This window comes from Aethalodelphis obliquidens, unplaced genomic scaffold (assembly GCF_003676395.1).
Source record: "Aethalodelphis obliquidens isolate GAN/ISIS:26980383/991018 unplaced genomic scaffold, ASM367639v1 scaffold90, whole genome shotgun sequence".
In the NCBI taxonomy this organism is placed as follows: Eukaryota; Metazoa; Chordata; class Mammalia; order Artiodactyla; family Delphinidae; genus Aethalodelphis; species Aethalodelphis obliquidens.
The window spans coordinates 1,641,332-1,649,915 of NW_020838034.1; the positions used below are offsets into that span (position 1 = coordinate 1,641,332).

Below are 8,584 nucleotides of genomic sequence, written 5' to 3' on the forward strand. Positions count from 1 at the left end.
GGGAGATGCCTGCTGCCCCAGAAGCAGAAAAACACTGCACCCCACAGAACAGCTGCAGCGCTCAGCGCGCACAGACACAATGATGAACCCACTTGAAACACCCTGTGGGGACCATCAGCAATATTCGAGGGGGACTTGGCAGGTGGCTGGAGGTCCTATGTCAGCAGGTGGGAGCCAGAGCCAGTTGTACTGGAATTCATTACTGTTACTGTGAGCCCTCTGCAATAAAAATCATAAGAATTACCATCATAATAGCTAATCCTGAGGTCTTTCCATGAGCCAGACACTAGCCAGCTTTTCTAAGTACTTTACATACATTATCTCATTTAATCCTCTCTGTGATCCTTTGGGTGGGCCCTGTTATTATCATCTTCATTGCATAAATGAGAAAACTGAGGCCCGGATAGGATTTGCCCAGCGTCACATCCTAATAGGCGATAGAGTTGGGATTTGAATCTCTGAAGTCTGTCTCCAAAGCCCAAGCTCTTAGCCTGGGTGAGGCCTGGGAACGGGTTCTCTAGTGACTTCCTTCCAGTACCTCTCAGCCCTCCTCCCACCATCATCTCCCTACCTGCCTCGTCTCAGAAACAGCTGTTCCTCCTTTCACCAAGATGGACTCCTACCCTCCAGCCTGAAGCCCATCTCGACACGTCCTTCCCGGGGCCTGCTTCCTCAGTTTCCCCTCTGTATCTCCAGACTCTTTCCAGTAGTTTTCTCCTCTTTACCTATAACTGGGCCCAGATTTCTCCATCCAAAAGAATCCTTCCCTCCATTCTGCAAACTTCTCAAGCTACCAAGCTCCCTTAGTTGACATCTGCTTGTTTGCTCGCCCAGCTTCCATTTCCCCTTCTGGGGACAGAAGCCCAGTTTTCCTGGGGGACCCCCCTCATCCTCAGTCCACCTCCCAGGTCCAGTAGTGAGCCACTGTCCTGAGCCTGGCTAGTGCCAGCACAGCAGCCCCAGGCCACAAGGACTGGTTTGGGAATGGGCGTGTGGCCCAAGGAAGGACGCTGCGAGTTCTCCTTGGGCTCTTGCTGAAACAGTAAAGATGCTCTCCCTCTGCTGGGATGACTAAAGCAATGGGATGCTTCCCTGCAGCCTGCATTTTACCCCCCTGAGAAATATACCTGGGCCCCCTCACTCTTTCATGGTTCCTACCTGGCTCCCTGCAGGCACTGTTTGCAAACCAGCTCTCCACTCTCTCATGTCAGTTCCAGCACCTCAAACCCTAATTCTCTGCTTCATCTCCACACTTCTAACTCAAAGCACTGTCCTCAGGCCCAGTGGCCAAGAAGAAACTTCTTCTCAACCCATTCTCCAGGCTTTTTCTTTTTTCTTAAATAAATTTATTTATTTTATTTATTTATTTTTGGCTGCATTGGGTCTTTGTTGCTGTGCACAGGCTTTCTCTAGTTGCAGCGAGCAGGGGCTACTCTTTATTGTGGTGCACAGGCTTCTCATTGTGGTGGCTTCTCCTGTTGCGCAGCACGGGCTCTAGGTGTGCGGGCTTCAGTAGCCGTGGCACATGGACTCAGTAGCTGTGGCGCATGGGCTTAGTTGCTCCGCAGCATGTGGGATCTTCCCGGAGCAGGGCTCGAACCCATGTCCCCTGCATTGGCAGGCAGATTCTCAACCACTGTGCCACCAGGGAAGCCCTCTCCAGGCTTTTTCAAGTTTTTATTTATTTATTTATTTATTTTTGGCTGTGTTGGGTCTTCGTTGCTGCGCACGGGCTTTCTCTATTTGTGGAGAGTGGGGGCTACTCTTCTTTGTGGTGCACGGGCTTTTCATTGCAGTGGCTTCTCCTGTTGCAGAGCAGGGGCTCTAGGCACGTGGGCTTCAGTAGTTGTGGCACACAGGCTCAGTAGTTGTGGCTCACAGGCTCTAGAGCGCAGGCTCAGTAGTTGTGGCACACGGGCTTAGCTGCTCCATGGCATGTGGGATCCTCCCAGACCAGGGCTTGAATCCATGTCCCCTGCATTGGCGGGCGGATTCTCACCACCAGGGAAGCCCTGGTGCGCTTCCAGGGAAGCCCTCTCCAGGCTTTTTCAAGCACTTTTAAACTTAACCTGCTGAAACAGAATTCCGTCCTTCCTCCAAAACATACATCTGCAACTGACCCTTCTGGTCTCCCAGGCTTTAGACCTTGGTATCATCACCAACTCCCTCTGTACCCATCCAGGTCCTGGCTTGCCAGTGACAGAAACTGACTCCAGGTCACTTAAAGCAGAAAAATAATTTATTGGAAGGAATTCCAGTAGTTCACACAACAGATGGAAAGGCTGGGAACCAAGGCACATGGGGCAGCCAAGACTACAGCCAGGATCACAGGAAGAGTCTAGGGAGAAATGAATTCTAAGTCCTCACATCTCTGAGTCCTTCCTTTGTAGTAAGAGCCCTGGGTGGAAGCACCTGACTGACTGAGCTCTAGCAGAAAGGCCTGGGAGAGCAAGGCTTTTATCTGGAGGCTTTCATGGCCCTGCCTCCCACCTGGGTTCCAGATGCTGAACTCACAGCTCCATCTTTCCCCCACATCCAAATAGCTGCATCCTGTAGAGATCATTTCCAGAATGGTCTTGCATCACTCTGCACCCCCAGCGGCCTGCACTAGTTGCCCCTTTCTAGGAACAGCTGGATAGGACGGTGCAGTGGTTAAATCAGGACCCTCGAGCCAGATTGCCTTGTTTCAGATTTCAGCTTCACCGCTTTACCAGCTGTGTGACCTCGGGGAAGTTAAGAACTTCTCTGTGCTTTCACTTTGCTCATCTGTAAATTGCGGATGATAATACTACCTATCTCTTATGGTGATTGTGAGCAGTGAGTGCTTAATGTACACAAAGTGCTTCAGCTAAGCCTGGAATGGAGAACATGTTCTATAAACGTGAGCTGATGATATTATTCCCAGGGCAACCTGCCCATTATCCACTCTCAAGTCTCCAAACCTCCCCCTCTCTCTCTGCCTTCCCTCAGCCTAGGGTTCCCCAATGAAATACAACCCCCTCGGCTTGTCTCTGAGGCCATTCTGGGTTGGCCAGCTCCAGCTCAATCTGGAATGTCCTCAGCCCATGTAAAAGCAGTTTCCCTGTAAGCCACATCTTCAAAGAGCCTCCTCCAGGATGTCTATCCCGACACCTTCCCACACAGGGACTTCTGCCCATGTGAGGCACTTTTTCTTCCGAGTCACAAAGCACTGGGAGCCCATCTCCCCGAGGTATTTACCACATTCCGCCTGCATTCCAGCTCTTTGTACACTCCTGCCCCTCCTCTCTGCGTGGTTCCAGCCCCTTCCGTGTGCCCAGCTCCAAGTTGTGTCGCCCTTTCATGCTGTGTGCCCTTCCCCCCCCCCTTACTTCATCAATTCCTACTCCTCTTTAAGACCCAGCTCGGGATCTCCAGGACCCAGCAGTGCCTGGCCCACAGTTAGTGGATGGAGAGTGTGATGGAGGGTACTAGATGGAGCCTGGGGGGCAATAAGGAACGTGGAGGGAGTAGATCCTCTCCCCATCTCCTTCCCCTCGCCCCTGCAGTCAGGGGAGAAAGGCCTGCACCTTCCCTCTGGGCATGGAATGCCCTTACCCACCATCCCTACCTGGGGAACCCTCAGAAGGATTTCCGCCATTCATCTCTGCCCCCACTGCACCTCAGAGCTCTTGGCTGCCTTGTCCCTGGGGCATTTATCAAGTACTACCTGGAGGAACAAATATTTGTGTTCCTAAGGCTCCTCCTCCATCACCTTCCCTGTATCCCGAAGACTCCCCTTCCTCATTCCCAGTGTCAGCACATTTACCCCCAGTCAGTCCAGGAGGTCAGGCCCAGGTAAAGAGAAATATACACCAGTCCTTACTGACAGTCTTCTCCCCCAGGCTTAGCACCAGGCCCCTCACAGCAGCTATTTCCTTTGATCCATATAATAATTCCAGGAAGAAAGTAGCCTTGCCCCCATCTTACAGATGAAAACAGTGGAGGCTCTGAGACGAAAAATGCCTTTCCCAAGTTTCCATATCTGGGACTCAGACCCAGCTCTCACAGCACCACTCTCTCTCCTGCTCACAGGTTGCCTTATCTGGCCTTCCCTGCAGTGCCTAATGAACAAACTGACCTCAAAAAATATTTGGTGAAGTGGAAAGTAAGCCATTATCCGGACATCTACTGCCTGCAGGGATGGGCCAGGGCAGGCTTCAGCGCTGGAAGACTGCATCTCACAAGCCTGACCCACAAACCCCCTCAGGTCCCTCCCGTCCCACCTCCCCAGACCCTCTCCTCCCTCTCCCTCAAGGGCTCTGGTGAGGGAAGGAACTGCCCCCTCTCCACCCCCTTCCTTTCCCTTCTCCATACACACTCCCCCATTTGCCCACAGCAAATTCAGCACTTTGGGCCCAGGTCTTTCCTTTATACCCAGGAGAGTTGGGCAGTGAGGTGTGGAAAGAATAAGGTGCTGTGGACCCAAGCCCCACCGAGGCTGAGGCTAACCGTCTGAGTCCTGAATACCACCATGTCTAATCAGTGAGGGCATAATTCCTGCTTTTGCCCCCCTCAAAATGTGTAGGAGTCTATAAAGATGAAATAGTACGTGATAAAATACACAGCTGAAAACACTGGAAGAGTGTAAAATGTTACACAAATGTAAGGGATTCCGAGCTGGCCGTAACATGGGCATTAAACTGTAACCTCTCAAAGATATTGACCATAAAAAATTCCAGAGCCATGGGGAAAAGAACTGTGAATTGTGCTTGCTTCTGAGATTTAACTTCTTTGGGTGATTTTTTTTCTTTCTTCATTTGTGCTTCTCCAAGTTTTCTGCATTGATCATGTATTCCTTCTGTAATTAGGGAAAAAAAGTTATGTAAAAGTAATGTCTCTGAAATAAAAGTGTCTAAATTCCTGCTTTTACACTATGTTATAGTGAAAGATTAGGGGGAGGGGAGGGGGAGGGGGACAGGGAAGTGGAAAAGAGGTTTATCAGCTGCATTGAGAGTAAATGTCTTCCCGCCCACCCTCGCGCAGCTGTTCTACCCTGGAGGACCAGAGGACCAAGGCTGGGTAGCTGGGAAGGAAGGATTTCTCCCCAGTCAAAATCACAGGGAAACGATTCCTGGCTCCCATCCCCAACTGCCTCCCTCAGACACCTCCACCTGGAAATCCCACTGATTCTTCAAATGCAACATGTCTGCACAGGCACCGTTCAGTGCTTACCCTGCTCCCAGTCTAACAAGACTCCTGTTTCTTTGGGGAACAGAGCAGATCCCATTTGAGGGAGGAGGGTCCCAGGCCCAGCCCCAGCCCTCCAGAACTGTCCCTTCTCCTGCACAAATGCTGCTGTAGCCATGGACACTGAACCAGTTCTCTCCGGAGAGTAAGTTGTCTAGGAAGCTGCTAGGAAAGATTTTCCTACCAGATAGAAAGAGACCCTTAGGAGGAGAAACCCTCTTGCTCCCACCCCTTCTTCCTGTGGCTCCTGCAGCTTGAATGTAGCTCTTGTACAATCAGCCATCTTGTAACCAGAGTCATGAGGACAGCAGAGCAGAGAGGCGGACAGCACTGGGCCTTTGACGACACTGTCGAGCTGCTGTCCCACATCAGAGGGCTTTGTGTTGGGGGAAACATAAAACCTCTTGCTTAAACCACTAGTAGTTGGGTATTCTGTTATTTGCAGCCAAAATCACTCCTAATTGATACAATGTTCAAAACTGTCCTCTTTGTTTACCCTTCCTGGGTCTGTTCCTCGCCTCCATTTCCTCTATGCAAATGGCACCTCTGCCCACCAAGCCTTCCCAGACTCCTCCCAGTCTCCTGCCCATGGCTCAGCTCTCCCCCAACTCTGTCAAATCTGCCCTCTGCTCTCCCCCCTCTGCTGCTCCTCAGCTTCAGGCCCGTCTCACTCCCACCAGAACTCCTGCAGCTCAGGCCTAACCAGCCCCCCTACCTCTGAGCTCCCTCTTCTACCCACATTGTTGCCCACAGTGATTTTTCTAAAATACAAATCTGATTATGTTTCCTACTTAAGCATCTATGGGCTACAGAATAATGTTCAAAATCCTGAGCATGGCAGTCAAGGCCCTTGGCAACATGGCCCCCAAACCTCCTTCTGCTTTCATCTCTTGCCACTCCCCCAGACCCATTCTGTAATTTTAGCTACACCAGAGTATTCGCTGCACACACCCTAACCCCTCTACTTGTGTTTTTTTCCCCTCATCCCTGAATATGAATGCCTACTTATCCTCCAAAACCCATTTCAAATATCTCCTCCTGAGTCAGCTATGTTGGCAGACTCAAAAGCAGGCAGAGGAAAAAACATATATATCCCCTCCTTTGTGAAGCATTCCTGACCCCAAATAAACCCTCCTTCCTCTGTGAGCCCACAGCCTGTTGTTCCACTTACCACTATTATAATTCTTATTTTATATTCTCAGTACATATTTGCAAGCAGATTAGATTCCTTTAGGACAAGGGTATATTTCAGAGCCCCCAGCACCTCCCAGTACAGTATTTGATATAAGTGATTAAGTTTTGGTGGCATCATTAACCAACACCTTCTGGTGTTTTCTGTGCAGAAACCACGGTCCCATCCTTTTTTTTTTTTTTAATAAATTTATTTATTTTTATTTTTGGCTGAGTTGGGTCTTCGTTGCTGTGCGCGGGCTTTCTCTGGTTGCAGCGAGCGGGGGCTACTCTTCCTTGCGGTGCGCGGGCTTTTCATTACGGTGGCTTCTCTTGTTGCAGAGGGCTTCTCACTGCGGTGGCTTCTCTTGTTGCGGAGCCCATGCTCCGCAACAAGAGAAGCCACCGCAGTGAGAAGCCCTTGCACCGCAGAGAAGAGTAGCCCCCGCTCGTCGCAACTAGAGAAAGCCCGTGCGCAGCAATGAAGACCCAACACAGCCAAAAATAAATAAATTAAAAATATATATAGAGAGAAATATCTCATAAACAATCACAACAAATAAACTTTAAAAATATTTTTTAATATTGTTTACAAAGAGTTTATACATGAAAATATCTTCTGTCGTAAAGTTAAAGGGGAAAAAAGAATTACAAGATAGAAATGAGTCATATTTAACACAATATCTAAAAGCAAGCAAACAAAACCTTACAAACAAAAAGCTGCCAGGGAAGGGTTGAAGATGTTCACAGTAGCTGGTGGTTCCCCTTTATTCTCCTGTTCTCTTGTTCAACTTGTGAAAAATATACACACATTACTAATAAAATGGGAAACATACACTTCATTTTTCATAATGACATAGGGAGAGGAGCAGAGACTGCTTCAAGCTCTGTATCACCTCCTCTGCGCCCTGCCTCATCCCACTGCCCAGTGATGCCCTTAGAGGCTGTGCCAGGTTGGCTGTGTCCCAGAGCCTTGTGGTTCTGGCCTTCCCCACCCCAAACCACAGGGCGCTCAGCAAGGCAGTAGCAACCAAGTAGCTCTGCACGGTCCAGACTGGGAATGGTACCTCCAGGCCAACAGTGCCCCACAGGTGGACAGCACCTACCTCCAGAGGCTGGGTCTCCCCCACGGCCCTCAGAGGGTTAATCCTGTCCTCGAGGAATTTCCAGAAAGGACTCACGAGGGGAATTTCCCAGACAGGCAGGCAGACAGACAGACACCTCAGACGGCTCCCGCCACTGAGCACAGATGTTTGCCTGAGGGTGGCGATGCTGAGAGCCAACACAGGCGCACAACTTTGTGGTGGGAGGTAGCCCAAAGTAAGAACCAAGACAAGACCCGCCCGGGCAGGCTGGGGGCTGGGATGGGGGAAGGCACGGGGCTGAGCTGGTTTGCAGGTCGAGTCTCCGAGCCAAAGTCCCTTCTGCGGTCTCGGTCTGGGTCTCTCACTACCTGCAGCTCTCCTCCTGGTCCACCAGGAGTCGCAGCGGCTGTCGGAGTGTCCAGGCAGCGCGAGGGAGGTTGTGGGTCTGCAATCTCGGCTTTTCCTCGTAGCAAGTCTATTGTATAAATGGTGGCTTCTCTATTTCCCCTACTGGTCTGAGGGCTAATCAAGGGCAGGGATTTTATCCTAGACGCACCCTTACCTTAGGTGCTCATCACAACAGCTGGGGTCTAGAGGTGTCCCATTAGTTCGGACGAAAGACCCCCATACGCACAAATACTAGGATAGGAGAAGAGTGATTGAGCTCCAAGCCTTCAGAGAGAATGCTGGGGACAGTGCCAAGCTGGGGAAAGAGGGCTTCGCGTCCCGTTCGTGCCCAGAATTTCCCCCCACCTCTTCTCCACCCGGCTTGCTCCAGCCCTACACGCAGGCAGGGCGGGAACGGACATGGCCCCGCCGGGCTGGGCCGAGCGAGCCCGAACCTGCCCGGCCCGAGCGGCGCAGCCCAGGGGACCCCACAGTTTCCCGCCCAGAAATCCCGGCGGTCAGAGAAACGGGGGAACGTGCCCCAAACTGTCTCCTCCAGGGGGCAATCCTGGGCCAGCCTCTCTGAAGAACTACCATCACCCCTTCCTTCTCTAACCCTTCCGGTTTCTTTTCAGAGCAGTACGTACCGCAGAAGTAACACTGAACAGTGATTTCACTCACTCAACAAAGATTTCTTGACCACCTACTACGCGTGCTGGGTGCTGTGCCAGGCG

General features: G+C 51.0%; 1 long non-coding RNA gene across 1 annotated transcript; it reads right to left on the reverse strand.

Moving 5' to 3' along the window:
- Window positions 1-6,938: 6,938 nt before the first annotated feature.
- Window positions 6,939-8,571, reverse strand: LOC113613858 (uncharacterized). Its single transcript, XR_003430393.1, has 2 exons — window positions 8,498-8,571; window positions 6,939-7,985 (listed from the first exon to the last, which is right to left on the reverse strand). It is a non-coding gene; the product is annotated as an uncharacterized LOC113613858 (long non-coding RNA).
- Between the last annotated feature and the right edge of the window lie 13 nt (window positions 8,572-8,584).